At 37.4% G+C, this 21,031-nt stretch overlaps 1 protein-coding gene and 1 pseudogene across 1 annotated transcript in view; both read left to right on the forward strand.

Moving 5' to 3' along the window:
* Positions 1 to 21,031, forward strand: part of LOC145501132 (uncharacterized) — a 329,746-nt gene that overhangs the window by 297,062 nt on the left and 11,653 nt on the right. The window lies entirely within an intron of this gene.
* On the forward strand, positions 13,526 to 16,520 carry LOC145500546 (uncharacterized; annotated as a pseudogene).

A 21,031-nucleotide genomic window follows, 5' to 3' on the forward strand; every position in this document is an offset into this window, starting at 1 on the left:
TTGAAAACAGTTCAGCTGATGATGATCATAACAACAGCTCAAAATATGACAGCTCTAGTTCAAGGGACCAAGGAGGATTCTTGACATTGGCTGTCAGTGTGGAATGAATTTGAAGGAGGGAGAAATTGGAGAGTTCCGAATCGGAGTCAAATGATCAAGGAGATATCATTGTCAAAAAAGATTTCGGAGAACAGCCCAATTAGCCGACGGTTTAACTGAATGAAATTAAATTTCGATAAACATTTCAAAATAAAAATGAGCGATAGAAATTTTACACAACGTTTCGATGTCGTCATGACATCATTAACAAGTATAAATGCCAAAATGCATTTTTGCACTTTGCTTCTTTTGTCCAGAACTGTTCTTTTTTTATGCTCCTGCACACAAAAATGTCCCATTTTGGTGAAAACGTTTTTGACAAAGAAAATTGGATTTTTTGCCAAAATGTCAAGGGTACAGTTTTTATGTCCAAGACCATGTTATGACAGAGAAGCACCAGTCAGTCTGATGAAAAGCCCTTTATTGAGGACAGGCATCATCTAATACTTAAGATATTATAAAAATGATTGATAATAAGTTCACATGGATCTTGTTGTTAGATAATGAAAAAACTATATCAAAAAAATAACTTTTAGGATATTCCTAGCAAATAAATATACCAAAGTTAAAGTGCACCTAACCCCCAAATTTTTTTTTCGCTAGAACGAATCTACTTATTATGTGAAATAGTTCTGCGAAAAAATTTTTGAATTCCGTTAAATCCTCGATTTTCTGTGCCACGACAAAATCTCGAAAATAGCTCCAAAACACCGCCATTTTGTTTCATGACCGAGTTTGAGGAGAATGGGTCCAGCGGCTCTTGTCATGTCTACCCAGGAAGGTTGGATATCTCATTTCCTCTCATTTCCTTCAGGATGGTGCAATACACATTCGAAAAGTGCGCAGAAACGCCTTCCAGAGGTGCTATCGGCTGTTGCAGCAATATTCCAGATTTAAAGAAAGATATACTGTACAATTTACTGACGATGATCGGCTAATGGTGCAATAAAGACGTAAACGATGGTTGATTTTGTCGAACCGAAACAAGCGAACTGAATCTGTGAGAACCATTGAAGAACTGTCACTGGAATTTGTTCCGCAGACTTTCGAACGCTATTTTCATAAATTTTCTGCTTAAAGCTAACCAGCAATTTGTAGAAATACTACCTACAACCTATATCTTCCAATCCCGCAGTATTTATAACATAACCGGCAAAGTTGTGTGATCCGGTCATGATCAAGAAGCGTTATACTGATATGTAAATAGATCGCAACTGTACGCCGCTAACCAACACTTATTTCTCTTTTGATTTAGATGAAAGTCGAAGATTAATCCTCTAGAATTACATGATAACAAAATTGTTAGACTCACAGAGTTTTTCGAAGGTTTGGAAATCAGCAGTGCGACAAAGATTCTGTGCAATAGCGTCGAAAATATGACCGCGTAACATCTGCGGACCGCTTAGGGAACACATCCTTTTCACTTATCCAACGAATTTCACTGCAAACTTTGAGAACAATTTACAGTGGTTATTTGGAGTTACGACTTAAAACGTGTGACAATGTGAAATCGGTAATTGTATGAAATGTTTCCTTCCGCCTTGCTTCCCGCAGCTTCAAAAATACAGGTCCAAACAATACGATTTTCAATCGATCGAAGCCAATGTTTTGCAGGTCATCAAGTCTCGAAAACTGCAACATGTACGTCGCTCTTATAAACATGACGCATTCAACTGAAAGTAAAACACAAACTGGATTCAACAGAACCTTGACAAAATACATTCTCGGTAAGGACAAATGTAAACGGGCTATAAGCACACGTGGGAATCTTATGTTTAGTTGACGAAATTACCATCCAAAGCAGTCCTTGAGTTTTCTTTCCTGCTTTTCGTTTGCCTGCTCCTCCACTTCGTATCTAGCTTTCCATTCCTAATATACAGGCAGCTCGTCCGCAAAGACGTCTTCCCCATCGTCACTTGAAATATTGTAAATTGCTCTAAAAGCTCTAAGCAGTGAGTTCACAGTTGTCGAACGTGCTCGATCGAAGTTTATTTCGGAGCCTTCCGAATCGAAACTTAACTCTGACTCCAGTGACGAAAAAGAAATGATTCTGAGACAAAACTTGGATGTTTCAGTCCCAAAATACATCGGAACGATTAGTTTTGCGTTCTATTTTCTCAAGCAAATACAGAGAGTTGACTGAGGCGCTATTGTGTTTGGTTCCTGGGTAGACGTCATCAGGTACCGCTGCCCCAGACTCCCTAAAACGCGGTCGTGAAACACTTAATCGTGACTTTGAAAGGGCATAGAAAATCGAAGATTCAACCAAATTCAAAAATTTCTTCACCCAAATGCTTCAAATAAAGTCTAGATTTGTTTTAGCGAAAAAAAAATTTTGGGGTTAGGTGCACTTTAAGTGAAATGACAATATATGCACAAATTTGTATTTTGATGTACGACATCTATTATATAAAACAAGATGTGACATATAACTAGTCCTCTAACAACTCAAGATGTTACAGATCTGCAAACAAGTCATAAATTTATGAAACAACTACAGGTTTGCAAACAAATCATAAATTTATGAAACAACTACAGGTCTGCAAACATTTCATAAATTTAAGAAATATAACTTTGTCCGCAAACAACTCATAAATTTATGAAATACGACTAGCTCTGCAAACAACTCATTAATCTCTGAAATACACCTACCTGTGTAGTCAACTCATAAATTTATGAAATACAACTGGGTATTGAAACAACTCATAAATTTATGAAATTTAACTGGACCTGTAAACAACTCATAAATTTATGAAATTTAATTAAGTCTGCAATCAACTCATAAATTTATGAAATACAACTGGGTATTGAAACAAGTCATAAATTTATGAAATTTAAGTAGGTATGCAAATAACTCATAAATTGATGAAATTTAACTGGGTCTGCAAATAACTCATAAATTTATGAAATACAACTGGGTATTGAAACAACTGATAACTTTATGAAACTTGACTTGGTCTGCAAACAACTCATAAATTTATGAAATAAAACTGAAAGTGTGCAGACAACTCAAAAAATTGTGAAAGAAAGTGCTTTAGAAACAGCCAATAATTCCATGAATATTAAATTCATCCTACAAACGTGAATATTAAATCTGTCTTACAAACGTGTCAAGAAACATTATCAGCTAATGTAATTTATGAAATAACACCACTGGAAACGGCTCCTGAATGACTGAAAAATTAAGCTAAAGTAAACCTTCCAACGTCTAAACATCGTAAGAATTTGCCACTTTTTACATAAAAACTGTAATCTACAATCAAAATACTTAGAAGCTTAATTTTAAAACAGTATAATTCAACTCTTAATGTTAACATAATTAAAATAAATTACACAAACGTCCCAGAAAACTCGTAGAATTTATGTGAAAGAATGTCACGCAACTCCTGCCATTTCTAAAATGAAGTTCCATAAACATAAAGCTTATGCGGACTATCTGAGCATCGAGAGAAAAAAGCAAACTTTCTACAAACCCACCGTGCACAGAGCAGCTTTATTATCGCACCAACGGCCTTCGAACACCACCATGAAAATAAGAACAAAACATCTCCAGCTCATGAATATGACTTTATACTATCAAACGTCTCCGACCTGATCCAAGATGGCGGACAACAGCACCAGCAAAACCCTGGGCACGAGGGTCCACCGCAACCAAGTAACGACTGGGTAAAAGCCAATCGACTAAAATCTGGCTTTCACTAGCAATGCAACAACAACGCAAGCACAAGCATAAGCACAAGTTTTATGCTAAGTGAAAATGAAAGCCGACGCAAGCACAAGGAAAAGAGTTAAACTAATTTGAAGTCCCTTTTACTTTCTCGAAAAGGAACTTGGAATGAGTGTTTTAATTGGCCCAACCAAAAAGTTTCCACTGTGGTTATGCTGTGTTCCATTTTTACACAGCGCAAGGCGAATGCAGGCATAAGCGCAAGCACAAGGAAAGGAAAAAATAAGTGCTTGCGCTTGTGCTTAGGCTTGTGTCAAGTCCGTTTTCACAGTGAAATAAGGCCTCTTGTGCGTATGGTTGTGATTGCGTATCAAGATTCTAAAAGAATTGGTCATAAATTTTCTTATTTAATTGGCCTGTGGAGCACCCAGTTATTTGGTTGTCTAATAAGATTTAATTCAGCATTTATCTACCTGTCTTTTGCCATAAACAAACAAAGACAACAAAGTTAACCACTATTAAATAAATTACTGAACACTAAAATTGATCTTTAGCCTAAAAACCGAAACAGCAAATTATTAAATGGTGAAAAACCGAACGATGGTCGAATTTGAATGTAGGTCGTTTGGCCCTCAGTCAGTTACCCCCTCAACCTGAACTGTTATTTGAGGTAAAGGTGAATAAAAGTAACGCTTCTGAAGTCCTGTAGTTCCATTTTTAATGGATTAAAGAACTAGGAATAAACATAACTGTGTGTTTAAGATTGGTATGCTTAAAGAACAAGAAAAAAACATATTTGTTTTAGGGTTACCCAACTGACTGCTAAACAACTGGATACCTTGAGTTTAAATGCACTTTTGAGTCAGCAAAACTCAATTTCTTTGTTTTAACTGCCATCTGAAGGCCTAAAACAAGGGCTGTCAGAAGAATGAGGACCAATTCATAGCAAAATCCACTCTCCAAACCAGGCTGAGATCACGCAAGACAGCTTTTCACTAAAGATCTAAGACCCTTTTTATGACTATGGACCTCTCGCGCTTTTCAACTGACAATCAATACAACCTCACGGCAAGTCTCAAGAAAATGTTATTTGGTATTTACACAACGGCTTCGAGGACATTTACCATTAGCAAAAGAAATACGGTAATGTGTGTTGAAAATAGCTTGGTTTACATCTGAAGGTAAGATCCTGTTGTCAAAGGAGACCTGCCGAAAAAAAAGTAATAGTCTCTTTAAGTTGGTCTTCACTTCTTGAAAGACCGTTTTCATCATTCAAAGGTTTACCTGACCAGTTTATTCTAGTAAATGGTAAACACCCCGAGTAGATTTACTTTCAGACTAATCGCCTTCCCCGTCTACACTGTGTTCGTCTTCAGTTTCCTCATTTTAACTGTTTTCTTTGGCTGGCACTGTTGCCGCCGCCATTGCTATCTCTGCAGCGCTTCTTCTCAGTGCGCTAACGCCCACTTCAAGGCAGACAACATTTCTATTCTCAGCTAGGCCGGCTTGAATTCCAGCACCTAAGATTGATCAATTATAATAATATAAGGATTTTTGTTTGTTTCCTCTCTTTGTCTGTTTCCCTTTATGAGTTCGAGTCAGTGGTCGTCTACTGTAGTCCCAATTTAGCTCATTGTTCGAAATCCGTCTTAATCATCTGCGATCTGAACCTTCCTGGCTTATTTCTGGGTTATTTTCATTTTTTTCCAGTTGACCACTTTTGCATAGGCTTCTACACTTGTTTTATTTACCCACTGGAAAATTTACTTTATAGTGACTTGAAAGTGACAACAGATACTTGACAACCCACTCTCCTAGTTTCGCCTCGGATATATTAGTAAACAGTAAAATGTAATGAAATTAATACTTAATTGGCCACTCCCCATTGGGGCTTTTCAGGACCAATGTAAACAAACAATGATAAATAAATATTCAAATAAACATAACTAGGTTAAGAATCCCAACTGGCGGGAGGCAGACCAGTTGGCTATTTAGAAGTGCAGCCAAGAAGTTGAACTCGGGGCTACCGAGAACAACATCATCATCTAACCACTCGGCCACACTGCCTCCTAGTTGAACTCACCATTCGATCTTGTCAGATCTAACACCCACTGGCCTTCGAAGCTGAACATTCTGACAATGGTAGCTACCAGCTCCACAGGAATAACTGCAGGCTCACTGCTGATACCTTTGCAGGGGAAAACGTTTGAAGCGTTTTCACCTTGCAAATTGCAGCATCCTTCGTCTATAATGCCACTAGAGGCCCAATGGCCAATAACTAAGGGCTTGAGGCTGTTCTTCAGGAGATGTCCTGGTAAACAAATCATGTTTCAAGTTATTAATTGTGCGCTATTTAAATAATTTTTACTCATAAAACAATATAGTTAATATTACTAACTTTCCCCGTATGATGATAAAAAATAGTAGATGAACTAGCAGCAGATTTGGTTTTACAAGCACAACACAGTAAAGAGCAATTTTTTTCATCGAACGGAGATCCTGGCCTATCATTGAAGGAAATACTTTAAGGTATTTATAAAATACTACAGCAGTTTGTATATTGGTGTTCATTTCTCCACATTTTATTTATCAGACTGCTGCTATGTATGTGGTTAGCTCCATTTCCATATTTCACGCAAGGGTTCATGAAAATTAGAAGGAAGCCACTATTTCATAATATAGATACCTTGTAGTTTCTGTTCTCTTGTGTTGAACCAGAACGTCTTTTGTACGCAGTTAAATTTTTCCCTCATTATTTCCTGCACGTTCACTTCCAACATATTTTCGTCATAAATGACGGCGGCGTTATAGTTGTTAAGTTCATCAGTGTTTCCTGCATGGACAGCCATCAAAAACTTCTTAAAGTCCATTTCCTGAGTGTCCTGGTGATGACAACAACAGACGTTTTTAATGAATTATACATTGATTTCTTTATATTAATTCTGGCTACTGCATACCATGCCGCACACTCCATTTGTATATAAACAATAAATTTGATGCATAAGTGAGGTGTCTGTTTGATTGATTGATTGATTGATTGATTGATGAAGGTAAAGAAACGTGTGTTGTTTTTGTTTTGTTTGTTTGACTTAAAATTTTCCTGCCCTAAATAATTGTCGCACCTAAGAGCGGAGTAAATGTAAGAGTATGCTCCTCCTACGATTAATCCCAACAACACTCGATAACGCAGTGCTTTTATTCGAGGCGCTTAAACGCTAGACCTTAACTATAACGCTAGCGATCCCGAGGTAAGCGAATAATGACGTAATGTGTGTTTACTCATGTTCTGCAAATGGAAAATTACTAGATCAAAGCCCTTCAGTCCTGGGGCTATTGACCTTAATTGGTGCAAGGGCAATTTTGTTGGATGTCCTTTCAACAGTACTCCCATCTCGTGTCCACTTTGGTAAATGTACACCATCTCTCATCAGAAAGTGAAATTGCTGCTTCTTCATTCTCCTCTTTGCTTCCCTTTTCCCATGCCAACACCCTTTTGATTAATGCTTCCAACACCTATTTCAACGGTAAAGAAAGCGAAAAATGTATTTTTTTTCATTCCAATTATTTATATCTACGTTACGGATGTTCAACCTTGGAATGTTTAGCCAAGATATCCAATCAAATTATTTTGTTAGTGCGGTTTTACATGTAAACTTTACTACCGAGATCAGAATTATTATCGTTATGATAGAATATCAATTCAGTTATATATACAGCCACCACTCTACCCCAGTTTTACTTTGGTTGGAGGTATAATAACCATTTAAGAATTGTGGTTGAAACTAAAACTATCAGATGCAGTGTATTCCATCAACACATACAAAGTATAGAATGATTGCACTTACGGGTGAGGCCTTGTTTTTCTTTAGGGGGACACCTTTAAATTGCGCCAGTTTTTCCTCCGTGGTATGATGTGGAAATCTCTTTTGAAGAGATTCCCAATCCTCTTCTCCGGTAAACTTCAGGAATGCAGCAACGAGATATTTTTTCTTTTTGATGTTGTCTGCAGCTTGCCGCAAGTCTTTAAGGGAAAGCTTCCTCTGCACCACTTTCTGGAGGAGGTCATCCTTGGTTGCCTGTTCCAGGCCTTGGAGTGGCATGCCAACCTTATTTTAAAGGCAAAAACAAGACAATATTGAATGAGTAAAGATAAGAGCAATCTATATTTTTACAGACAATTATGTCAATATTTACTGGAAAAAATAGAAAATGAAAAAGTTTTAAAGCGAGATACAATAAGGCAGCTGATGATGAGTCACTCTTGGAAAAAACCTAGCCAGGTCGTTGACATTTAAATGAAAATATGAACGTCCTCCGCCAACTTTCTTTGTACAAGTAGACTGCAAGCACTCTTTATTTTGCTCTAAAATCCGCGTGGAAGAATGAAAACAACTGAGCCAGCGAACGCAATACGCGAGCTGTGAGTAGTGCACACGTCGAAAGGTGAGCCTTTCGAGCAAAAGAGAGACTGATTGCAGTCTAATAAGTAACACGCACAGCGCTCCTCACCATGGATTCGGAAACAGATGAGTAACAAAACAGTCTTAATTCCCAAACGGCCAAATGCATCTTTTACGAATTAAAATAAAAGGAAAATTTAACTTTAATGGTCTCAGGAACGTCAAGTAGCTATTGTATTTTATCAATGCAGTCATCATTAGAAGATTTTCGTGCAAATGCCCTTGAATGGCCAACCTACAAAAAATGGGTCTGGATGGGGTTTCGCTTGAATTATTCATAATTTAACTGTCAGGACTGTCAGTTAAAAAATCGAGCATTTCTTAACTGATAGGCTTAGATCTGAGATTTGTAAAATTGATTGATGAGAAAGGGGCCGAAATTTTTATTGCTAACAAGTTGCTAAAAAAGTTTTAAGTGATAACTGAGATTCCAGCATCTCCATCCAGGCCTTCGGCAAATTCATCCGTTTACAGCTCTAGTATTTACCTTTCATAAATTTCACAGGACGAAAGCTGTACGACTCTATTCATCATAACTGACACTGACCTGATTTTGCGCTAGTTGCGGGTAGGACTTTCTTCTTGAAGGCTTTCCCTTCTTGGAGTCCTTCAAAGTTCCCGCACCTCGATATAACGAACATAATTCGGAAGCCCAAACATAAAATCTACCTTGATATAATGAATTACAATGTCAGCATGCGACAGAAGATAAACGCTGAACAGATCAACAGTCAACAAATCCTTGTAATCCTTTTGGTGAAGAGACAGCAACCTTTCAGTCAATGGCTTATTATATGTCACAGACATTGGCATTATAGTATTTCGACATCAATTAACTTCTGCTCTATCTTCTTTGAAATCCGGAAATGTTGGGTAGTGCAACAAAACAACACTAAAGCCTGTTTCCTTGTTTACATAGACAATTTTCTGTATAACCTCTATGTTGCAACATTTTTAAATTGCTACTCTGAAAGTGTCGTTCTTTTGTAAACAAAAGCTGTGCTTCAGCTGAAAAGTGAAAATAATTGATACTGAAAGCCACCATGCTTAATGATTGCATTGCAAAATGCGGCACTTCTGGGTGATGAAAATTGCATTGAATTGCGTGACAGAAGTCACCTGTGTTACAAATCAATCATTAACTATGACCTTAATATAATGAACATTTTGGTTGCTTCCCCTCAAATTCGTTATATCGAGGTTTTCGATGTAACGAACCCTCGATTTAACGAACAAATTTGGCCGGTCCCCAGCAACTTTGTTAAATCGAGGTTCCACTGTAATAATATTAGATTTTAGATTCCTCTACTTGTTGTGTACTAATAATATTTTGATTTTAGGTTATTATTATATTGGTCTTTTTATAATATTATGGTTTTTTTTCCTATTTTACTAAGAAATGCCTTTGCTGATAGCAATGAAGACAAAGTAGAGAAATGTAATACGGAAAAATCAAAGCATATTCAAAGGAAAAATTTTCGCACTGCAGGTAAACATCATTAGTAATTACCAATAAGGGAGAAAGTTATTACAGTATTGCAATGATGTACATAACTGTTATAAAAATAGGTACGCAATGCGTACAGGTGTCTACTGCGAAATTTCAGGTAACGATGCAAAATAAGTGATGAAATCTGTTTCCTTTTATCAAGAATTGGAGAGGGTATTTTGATTTTGGTTAAGAAATGTTTATCAGCCAATATTTTATGTACATTAGATGTAGTGCATTTTTCTGAGCTTACTGGATGTTTGGATATTTATGTATTTTGAACTATTTTTGAGTTATTTTTTTGTAAAAAAAATACCTCTTAGTCGGCGCGTCAGGTATGTTATGGACGGGTCAATGGTTGAGTGAGTAAGTGAGTGAGTGAGTGAGTGAGTGAGAGATGTATGTATGTCACACCAATCAGATTGGATCTACTATGAACAGCCAATCAAATTTCTTGTTGTAAAGGTAAATGGTACGTGGGAAACACAAGGTATGTATAAACACAAGGACTTTGGTTATTGAAAAATAAAGAGTGACGTGTATGTTGCCGCTTTGTGATTTTTAGTCCGGTTTGGAGGGGAGTGTGACAGTTACATACGAACATTGTGTTGTTTTAGAGTGCATAATTTTCAGTGTAATGGTGGCTAGTTATGAATGAGATGAGTCTTGAGTTTTGACGCAGTTCATGAGTAGTAGGCAAATGGCACGAGATATTTTTATTTTTAATTACAAAGGGTTACTTGATACTTTTGTTTTTCACAAGGAGTTAATTCAATTAGAGGTCACGAATCGTCGGTTCTAGTTCTTAGGACATGTTTAAGAGGAGACGAGACTTTAGATTTGAAGCAGTTCTAACGTTTACAATAGTAAGTGCAGGTAACGATTGCTTTGTTCTTATTGCATGCAAATATAACGAGATACTTTTATTTTTTAGTTACAATGGGTAATTTGACACTCTTGTTTTTCACAAGGTAGTAAATTCAATTAGAGCTGACGAATCGTCACCATTTGTTCCCACGAGATGTTTGCTATTTTTAGTTACAAATGGTAACTCGACACTTTTGTTTTTCATATGGGATAAAATTCAATTAGAGCTTACAAGTTATCGGCTATTGTTCCCAGGATATTAAACAGAAAAGAAGCTTTCATTTCTAGAGTGTTTTTACGTCTGTGCAGTAGCAGTTTAATATTGTTATTTGATGGACATTTTTTTATGACATTCTTTTCAGTCCGATATTTTTAAAGGTAAAAAGTATGAAAACTGTTCAAATGTTCTTTGAAGACTGTGTGGCACCAAGTTAAAGGGCAATTTAATTAAATCAGACTTTCAACGTGTCAGAGGTTTTTTCTCTTTCTTTCAATTTTTGGTGAAGTAGTGCTGTTGCGTTGTGTTGTGTAAAAAGGGTAAACTTACGACTCGTATAAAATGCGAAAAGTTCTCTTAACTTGAGTATTTTTGAGCAAAAATTCCTCTTGGGGGCTGGAAGGGCTCCCGAGGGGGTACTCCCAGAAAAATTGGTTGGGGGTGTGCGGCCCGCTTCCCAAAACCCTTACCCTATTTATGACCAAAATCTGCGATATTCTGTACCCTATTTATGACCTGACCAAAAATTCGAAACCCTATTTACGACCTGACCCTCAAATCAAAACCCTGTTTCAGACCTGCGTTATAATCAGCTCCCTAGTTCAAACCAATGTTAAATTACCGTAAACATATAAATTTGTGAAGGGCTTTTGTTGATTTTCTTTTCGATAATGATGAAAAAGTGGCTTCTTCTTAAAGCATACCCATATCAAGGCTAGAGTGCAAAAACCGTACCCTATTTATGACCAAAATGACCAAAATCAGCTAAAATCGATACCCTATTTATGACCAAAACGGCTGAAAAACCATACCCTTTGGGGCCGCACAGACCTATACAGCCCATATAAGGAAGCCCCCCCCTGCCCCGGGGGAAGGGCTACGTGATGGGTGAGTGAGGGAGTCATGCATGTGCGCGTGTCAGACCAATCACAGTGTGGGTTGTATCAAAGAATGAATAAAATTGCCTGTTAGAAAATAAGATGGTATCTACATTAATCTGGAGACATGTCAGGTTGCTGTAGTTTGTTCAGTCAAACATTTTAGGGCTTACTATTTAGTTATCTTACCATTATCGATGTAACATCGTATGTACATCATAAACTCCTAGTTTCTTTCTTGCTGTACATCGCAACCAAAAAAACTTGTCAAATCGATCAAATCATTACTGTAAACAGTTCCATGAATGCTCCTATCTCCGAGACTTATAGTTCACAAAAAATAACTCTTGCACGCCTTGCGTGCCTATGTTATTGGAAAAATATTTGGATAGAATTTAAAAAGATACAATGAATGATTCCCCATATTTTTGCATAAAAAACTTTATTGATTTAGTGCAATTTGTTTTCTGTTTTTCATGCGATGGACCATTGTATTATCAGATACAATAATTAAAGATACGAGATAACCAATAGTTAAAATACACATGACTATTATAATATATTACACAGTTATACAAAGTAAATGTAAGCTTGAGCTATTTTGTTTATACATTTTTTACTTGATATTTCTAATTTCAATTACTGCAGTCTATAATTTTGAGACCTATCATAAAAATGTTATTGTAATTAATTTTGTAAGCTGTTAAGATATGCACTGACTGCCACTGAAGGGTGATGGTATAGGAAAAGTGAAAAAGTTTTCTCTGACTATTTACATGTAGTATTCTCTAGAAGTTTGATTATGTGATTGGACTGTGTATTAATTTTCATTTTAATATTCGATTTGAAGTAACTTTTCGGCTATTTGATCTGTGTTGGAATCTGTGTTAAGGCTTATTCTGGACAATAAGCTTTCCATTACATCTGTCAGAGCAGTAAACCAGCAATCCTTTCCATCTATTTTGGCGCAAAGGCATGCAGACATTCCTCTTTCTACCGCTTTAACTTTTTGACTAGCTCCACATAAAGGGCATTTGAGAATAGTTGAGCCTACAGCATGCGGCATCTTTTTCTTGTAAGACTTTATCTGGCATGTCATGAAGACATTTACTTTATCAACAAATTTGAAGTCTTGGATAACAATTTCCTTCTCATTTGAGAGAATTTCTGGGCCTTTTACTTCAGCTAGTTGGAGGTCTACTTTTTGGAATGTTGTTGTTGGTGTAGTACCCAGTAATGTCAATCCTGAATAATTCTTTATGCTAAGATTTTGGAAGCTGTAAGTGTTTCCACTCTGCAGTTGGGTTAGCAAGTTATCCAAGATATCTATAGTGGCAGAACCAGTGTGATCTTCAATCACACAGTCTTCTTTTACATATCCTTTTTCACCATTTCGTTTAATTACTTCTTTTTTTGGATTTTGACCAAGTGTTAGGTGGCCTTGTACATTAACCTTTTGATTTCTTGTCAGAGTTTGAATTTCATTTAGTTTTATATTTGTTGCACTGGAGATTGTTTCATTTGGTTCCCCTTGCTTTGCCGATGGAGCTATGCACAGAAAGTTAAAATCACTGCTGCTAGCTTGGACAATTGAGCTTGTTTGGTTGACAAAGATTGTATCATCTTTTTCATTAATGTTGACAATTTGAGCTGGACTTTTTGTAGCCTGGAAATGCAATGTTTGAGCACGTGAATTCTTGGCAAATCCAACCACTCTTATCAATTTACTTGGTGATGTTTGAAGGTCGAAATTGTAGTACAATTTTCCAGACCTTGCTTTTTTAATAGATAATAATGAGACAATGTAACCAATCTCAGTTGCTGCAATAGAGAAATAATATGGTGAGAAACATATATATTAAAAGTGGAGGAGAGGGTATTAATATAATGTAATGAGAGTGAAAGTAGCATTATGCAGCATGGAGCTGTTTTTATTATTATTATTATTATTACTTATTTTTTATATGTATCTTATTTAAGAAAACGCTTCATGAATTTACAAAGTGATGGATAATTTACTAGGCTGCTTACCTTTTCGCTTTGAAGTCTCAGCCATTCTTCTCAGCTGACGAAAAAAGGAAGGGAAGGGTTTAAAAGAATGCTTCAATAAAAAAAATGTGAGATCTAATTATACCACCACTTAGAGATAAGTTAACAAGTTAACAAGTTACAACATGCAATGTCTGAAAGATTTTTTAAAATTAGTTTTTGTTGTAGGTGAAAGCCTGTGAGCTTTTATCTGTTGCTTCCTATAGATATTTATGTACAAAATATAAAATTTCTGGAAACAAACTGGAGTAGGACTGAGTGGCACTTTAGTTATGTAGTCAACTTACACAAGAAGGTTGGCAATTTTTGGGTTTTATTCTGTACCTAAAACTATTCAACTCTTTTGTAGACTTTTCACAAGGCAGGGGAAACTAACTCCAACTAGGTAGGTTCAACACTCGATTTAATAACCAATTTAGTATTACAATCAAGCCATCTAGTAGTATTAGTAGTACAATCAAACCTGCTATATACGCAAAGGCTAGTATTAAGCAGTTCTGTTCGATTTTAATTTAATGTTTAGGTCGAGAACTTGCTGTCTGGTAATCAAGATGAGAGTAAAAAATACTACATTGCAGGCCCTGAAAAACAAGAACTTGTGCCAGGATCTGGAATCTACATATCCTCTTTCATATGATTGAAAGCCTTCTTGTAGAACTTGATACTTCTTTGTATCAGTCTGTAGGTGAAGTCATATGTATCGAAACCCAACCAGGTTTGCTGTTATTACTGTTCGACATATTTCAATTCTACTGCAACTTGAAGTCAATTTTCCTCTGTTTCTGTAGTTGTTTAGACATCAGAAATGTGCTTGTCCCACGGACAAGTCATGTTTAAGATTTACATGTCTGAACTAGGTTTCTACTTGTCCCGGACATTCGGACATAGGTTTTGCCGCACCCTGTTCTTGCGTGTCAACAGTGACAAGAATGGGCGCCAAAACACAAACTGAAGAATTTGACTACCTTCCGAATGCTGGGCCAAGCGGATAAAAGGCATCAGATAAAGATTTTTTGGATACGGACGAAAAAAATTCGATTTCACACCAGACTGCCTTCTTTGGAAATACTCATGGCCGCGTTTGAGCTTGTTGTCAAGTACATTACTCGCCGCACACAATCCCTGAACAGATTTCAAGAATTTGTCATGGTGCTTATCAAGCTGCGGTTAAATGCTCCATTTCAAGACCTAGCTTACTGGTTTGTAGTTTCGATATCCACAGTTTCAAGGATCTTCTCATCGTGGATGGTGGTGATGGATGCCTGACTGTCTCCCCTAGTTTCTTGGCCAGACAAGGAAAGAGTATGGAGGACAATGCCTATGTCCTTTCAGTATGCATTTGGTAAGGAGGTCACAGTAATAATTGACTGCTTTGAGGTGTTTATTGAGAGGCCAATAAACTTACTGGCAAGGGCACAGACTTTTTCTAACTATAAGCACGATAACACTCAAAATTCTGATTGGAATTACTCCACAAGGAACTGTCTGTTTTGTGTCTGAGGCTTGGGGTGGTCGCACCTCTGACAATTACTTGACTGAGAACTGTGGGTTTTTAGAAAACCTACTTCCTGGTGACATGGTCATGGCTGATTAAGGATTTACAATTTGTGAAAGTGTTGCGCTGAAGTAAGCCAAGTTATTAATCCCTGCATTTACTAAGGGAAAGTCACAGTTAGAGCCTGTAGATGTGGAGCGAACAAGGGGCATTGCAAGGGTGAGAATCCATGTGGAGGGAGTAATTGGTTTATTGAAGCACAAGTACACCATTCTAGAAGGAACACTGCCTACAGATTTTCTTTCTTCCCACTGCAGTGGAACTCCAGATGCTAAGATTGCCATGATCGACCAAATTGTAAGGATTTGCTCTGCCCTTGTTAATTTATACCCTCCAGTAATTCCTTTTGATTAATTGTTTAATATACTCTTAATTGTTGGTGCAGTTTTTAGTTGAGTGTTGAAAGTATAATTTTGTGATCATTTTGAATTACCGAAACCAATTTAACCAGCTCTCATGCATTTCCCCAAACTTGATGCCAGCTTATGCATTTGCAAGTCATGATTAATTTGTTGGATTAGCTGTGTCTGCTGTGATTGGCCACTGTGATTACTTTGGTTTTCATTTGTTTTGCAACACCCAACTTTAAGCTGCTTCAATGTAAGAGTTCGAAATGTTATCAAGTTGCAGTTTTCACTTTTTCCCCACCTCATAAGGGAATATGTGTTAGGGCAGTTTGAAACTTTTGCTAAAAATTGACTGACTTAGGAAGGTAACACAACTCAGATCAGTTTTTGTTTCTGGGCAACCAACCTCGGTTTTGAAAAACTGTCCTTGGAAAAAAACTGTCCTCAGTTACAGTATGTACGGTCGGTAAACTGTCCTCGGTTGGTGTCCAAATAACGTCCACGGTATTGACCAAGCTTGAGATTCACGAACCGACTTCATTTTATAAACCGTACAGGGTTGCCTTGATCCGACCTTGGTTATGTGTTGTTTCATAACCGTGCTCGGTTTCCAGAGAATGTCCACTGTGATAACCGCCGACCCTAAAGAATACACAAACCGTATTCGGTTTTGATTTTACATTAAACCAAGCTCAGTTGTGTATGCGCCCAACTCGGTTTAATAATTGTCTTGACTGTACTCAGGCTCAGTTTTGGACCGTGTCCCAGCGATCTGAGTTCATGGCCCTAGCCTAGTCCGGCTGTGTGATTTTTGACTGACCACCCCCCCCCCCCACCCCACTCCAAACCCTTCCACGTAGCGGTCCAGTTAGGTGGTCTCTGACTGCATCTCCCCCACCCCCCCTCCCCCCAAAAAACAGTAAAAAACCTTGTTTTTCTATAAATTTCCATTTTCTTTAATAGTGTTCACCAGAATTTTTCTCTTCTTTTAATTTTTACTCAGGTTGCAAAAAGAGGCCGGATGCATGATATGTTGGTCTTGCCTTATAAATTTGATGAAAGTAACGCGAAACTAGCTTATGTTTTAAAATAACTTTATTTATTTGTCTCGACCTATTTTATGTTATATTTTACCATTTGCAGGTCCATAAAGCACATGCCAGTTGTATAATTGATTTCATTCAACTGAATTTTACAATCACACCTTTATAACAATTGATTTTCATGAATGCACCATTTTGCTAATGCTGGCTCCAGTCCCTTGTGGGGGCAAAATATGATCTATTTAATGAATTAATGAAGCCATTTTTGGGTGAGTGATCACTTCTTGCCCCCACAATGGAATGGAACTGGAAAATAGTTACATTAGCAAAATGGCCTATTTAATCATCAATCAATTCAATGAATTGTTTGGTTTATGATTTGCGTGTCATTAGTTTTTGTTTCTCTATTAGCCCCAACTTTGCTAAAACAATAAATTTTCTTATGTACCTCTTTATCATTAATTTGTTTGAAATGTTAGACTGGAAGTTACGTGAGGCTACTACATTTGTTTAATTGTCTCCATTTACAATGAACATGATCGGAAAGAGTGACATGTCACCTTGATATATCTCTATAATGGTGCGACCAACATCCAATCCTATGGCCTAAAATAATTCTAAGAATAGGAGGTCATTATTTAGTCGTCAGAATAGCTCTTTACATACCCGGTGTAATTGAATGAATGCGAGAGAGGAATAAAACAGTTACACGTAAATTAAGTTGACTCTATCGTTTGACACTGCTACAGCTATATCTCTAATAAACGGGGCAAATTTTCTAATTTCGTTCACACGTTTGTACATTAATTTGATTATCATTATGATTGCCATTATCATTATATACAGAAGAAAATTTCCGCAAAGTCTCTGGCAAACCCGAAGGCCACCCAAAAAGGGTTTTAACTCAACACCATGTATACTGACCTATTTTAGGGTACACCAAAATCCCAAACAGGGAGGATGACAAGAGATATGGGCAAACAATCTGCTATGCCGTGTCTTGGAGTTTAAGCAAACTAGGATGACAAGAATGCCAAAATAGTTTGTGCATTTTAAATACCTGCACACTTCTCTGGCTCCTATGCAGAATAGCTGCCTGAATTGACCTACTTTTGATTACTCTGGATTTAATTGCAACACGACTCCTAAATCTTCTACTAGAGCCAAGTTTTAGGAAAAAGGAATAAATCCAGACACAGTCGCAATCACGTTGTCCTCATTGCTTAAGCTCCCAGTAATAGTCAACTCAACTGGAACTTCAGAAATATTTAATTGTGTGAAATTTAAACTTTATGGTTTCTGATTTCTTTGTATGTTTGCTAAGGAACTGAGTTAATTCAACAACTTTCTTAAAAAGCTTGAAACATTTCAACAAGATCTGTGAAGTTCAAGACAACAACAAAAATCATGTTATTTCGAAAATTTTGCAGATATAGCCCAAGTTAGAAAAAGGAAAAAACGGAAGTTTTTATTCAATTCTGTGCATGTGTATAGCCGGAAAAAACCTGGGGCCCATTTGCCGAAAGCCCCGGAAACCTTTCGCACCTGGAGAGCCATAGCAAAGTTTCGAACCTTACAATTACAGAGCTGTTTTATTCTCATTTTCTTAATATGAACAGAGGTTCCCTTCATACAAGAAGTTTCAGGCATATAGACTTTTCTGTCATTAGATACAGATGAACTAAACATGGCTCTACGGGCCCGAAAAGTTTCCAGGGCTTTCGAGAAGCGGGCCCCTGATTGTTATACCTACCAACTCAAATACGTTTTCCGATCAAAGGAGAAAGTGTCATGTGTGGTCAATCAAATCTCACTAAATCCCTAGGAAAAAATGACTTGAACTTTTGCCTCGCACCTGATCAGGCCATGCTCCTTGAAACTTCTTCAAATTTGTGTGCCATTGAGCGTCAAGCGAACGATTTTTCGCAGTTTTGTTTTCTTTTTGTTTTAGTTAAAATGTATAACAAAACACTTACTGATCGGCTCCGCGAAAAACATTGAGTTTTGTTTCCCCTCAACCCAAGTGTTTTTCTCTGCTTTGCCTCGGGGAACATTGAGGGTATCTGGGAAACAAAACTAAATTTCTCCCATGGAGCCAGCCATGAAGTGCTTCTTGTCACTCGTACTTTAATTTACCTATATGTGCACAAAAGTAGTGACAAAAAAATTTACTGTTAACTGGTCACTTGGCTGGCCATTTCTTGTTTTACCTTCAGAGATGTTTCCCACCATCTCCCCTTCTTTTATGTCAATAATGGGAACAGCAGCTATTACTTCTGCTTTTTTTTCGGGCATTAGGATGATACTGTTAAGAAAGAAAGAAATGCATGGTTACTCAGTTACTTATCTTATTCGCGTGATCCTTCATATATCTGGGTATTACCGTTTCTTCCATCCCCTCTACGTTCGCTATTACAGCTAGAAAACTTTTGACGTTCTGTTCGAATAAACAGTTTGAAACCGTACCCTTTCACCCTGAGATGACCGCAGCCTCCTTATGGAGGTGTTCGTTTTATGGAGAGTTTGATTTTCGAATTTTCACTGACAGTATTTTGAGGCTTCGATAATTGTCTAACAAGATTTCATCACTCACCTGGCCTTTATCTTCTGTGGGTTTACGGAAGACTCTAATTGGAGGAATATTTTTCCTTCCTTCTGCACACCCCTCCATTTAGTGTTGCACACCCTGTGTGATTGGCTTGCCACTGTGGCATTGCCCCTGTCTACCTTCCACGTGAAAGAGAACACGTTTTCCTCTCTTAACTCCTCGGCTACGTTAACATTATTCTGTTTGAAAAATAAAATTCAGGTTGAATCCACTGTTCAAACAATTGACATGACTTTGTGTTGTCCAGTCTGGTCTCTGATACTCTTTATTACTGAACAAATCGGACTCCCGCTTCGCGATCGACCTATCTTGTTAATCACTCGTATGATTAAGACCAGTTGAGCTCCACTTAGTCCCTTTACCTTTATAAATCTAATGCTTTATTCATGACAAAAACTGAAGGATTAAATGATGGCACGATTGAACGTTTGATTAAGTGATTGATCTATCCACCAACAGATTCATTGATTGCTTGACTGATAATTCAGTATAACCATTTTAAAATGACATAATCCATTATTTAGGGAACAATAGACCTTTGTATAATCAGATGGTAGGTGAGACAGTGTATTCTGAATCATTTCATACCATCTGGCCGGATAGTTGAAGACGTAGTCTCTGTATTTCGCCCTCGTATAGAACTGAGTGGCTTAGAGCACATGAGACCATGTGGTCCTCCCACAATGCCCTCTGAAACATCAGGTTGCATCCTTTTACTTTGCAAGTTACAACCTTCATTGGGCACGAACTCAAGTGGATTGCAACCTGACTCCTGCAATTATAAAATTACACAATCCAGTTTTGTTCAATACATAAAGTTAATTCTCCCAAAGCATGAATGCAAGTTACATATGCGATTGTAACTGGATATATTCTGGAACGAAGTGGGAACAATTAAGTTCTTTTTCCCGGCCAAACCACAAAGTCCAAAGCCTGAACAAAACAAAAGCTTTACTTACTCGCAACAAGTTTACCCCTTTACTAATAGTGTGACTACACTGCCATGATTCAATTCCTAAAGGAATTGTAGTCTGCTCACAGGCCTCTATTTTCTCATATTTTCATTTGATCATTGAATGCACAGATAGAATCGCGAGAGAACTGGACGCTAGCACGAAACGGAAGACTTGACTGGGTAGTAGATAGGACCAAGCTGCTCGCGTGGGACCAAGCATGCTTCGCGCTCGCTTCGCTCGATGTTTTTTTTTTTTTTTACGTGCTTCAATAGAGAGGAAGTGCACAGTATAGCAGGATTACTCTCTTAAAGATAAAAAACCTCCACCCTCCATTAAAGTATGACTGTGTATGTATTTTTAAAAGCATTCGATAACAAAAAGAAAATCAAGATATTTGAATTACCAAAGTAGCTTCTCGTTACAGCCAAGGGGGCATGATATTTTAGCCTGACTGGGGCACTGCCGGTTATGGTCTTCGGCCTCTTCCAGTTGCCCTTTCCACCCACAATCCTTGTTCAAGCATTGAACTTCCAGACTGCTTGTAACCCTGTCCATGGCATAGCTAATTGTTAGTGCCTCTCTGCCAAAGTGCTTTCGGCATTCAGGGCAAAGTGCGGTAGATTTGTTTTTTTTGTTCTTCTATCTCCAGAAGTCTCCTGTAGCAATTCATACATGTAGAATGCCCACATGGTAAAGTGACTGGTTTCATCATGATGGATTTGCTGAAAACAAGAAAGCAAAATCGAAATCTAATCACGATGAATACTACATCGTGTGGAAATCCCTTTCTTTGCCA

This window comes from Orbicella franksi, chromosome 10 (genome assembly GCF_964199315.1).
Source record: "Orbicella franksi chromosome 10, jaOrbFran1.1, whole genome shotgun sequence".
NCBI classification, from domain to species: Eukaryota; Metazoa; Cnidaria; class Anthozoa; order Scleractinia; family Merulinidae; genus Orbicella; species Orbicella franksi.